The sequence below is a fragment of the Penaeus monodon genome, chromosome 25 (genome assembly GCF_015228065.2).
Source record: "Penaeus monodon isolate SGIC_2016 chromosome 25, NSTDA_Pmon_1, whole genome shotgun sequence".
Taxonomy (NCBI): Eukaryota; Metazoa; Arthropoda; class Malacostraca; order Decapoda; family Penaeidae; genus Penaeus; species Penaeus monodon.
Genome location: NC_051410.1, coordinates 35,524,505 through 35,525,294, shown reverse-complemented (window position 1 = coordinate 35,525,294; position 790 = coordinate 35,524,505).

The window sequence follows — 790 nt, the reverse complement described above, 5'->3', positions numbered from 1 at the left end:
GTGACCTCACAAAAATAAATGCTAACGACAAGCTTTTCACTATTAATCACTTGTACATCACGTGGCCTATCGTAAACAATGAACAAACTTTTTCTGAACAACAATGATCATTTATTTCCATAGAATAATAACTGAGGGTTCATGTTGTCTTTAATTGAAAGTTCATTATCATTCAGGTCAAAGGCCAGGCGTTTTATTCCTTGACAGACTGTTCCTCTTAACAACACTTCCAATGTTGTCCTTGTGTGAGCATTTATGATTTAATACAGATATAGGTTATATATGTATTAATCCTTGTATGTCTATGTAACCTTCTTGGTTCATATTCGTACACTTGTAAACTACAGCCTCCATTAATTTTAAAGAAGTGTTTAAATTTTAAAAAATAATAATAATAAATAAGTGACGTAGAAATTGTATTTCTCCCAAGTATTCTCTTCCCCGTAGGCCTATACAAACACACGTAAATCAAATACTCTTAAAACCTACAGATAATACCAACACAAGCAATTAACAAAAACTCACTCTTTCGCGTATTCCCACCAGCTCCTTTCAAACACTCACGCACACACACAAAACAGACAATTGTGTGTGAACTGCCTTTCACAAAACTTCCCTGGTGATAATCAAGGTCATACGTGCCTTTTGGACAGATGCCAGAGAGTCGTATACGCGTTAGTTCACTCATTTTTTTGTTAGATTAAGTCGCATATGGGTGGATTTTTGTATATGTATAGATTTATTTATTTACCTCCTTATTGATAAATTGTATTGATAACTAGACATAGTC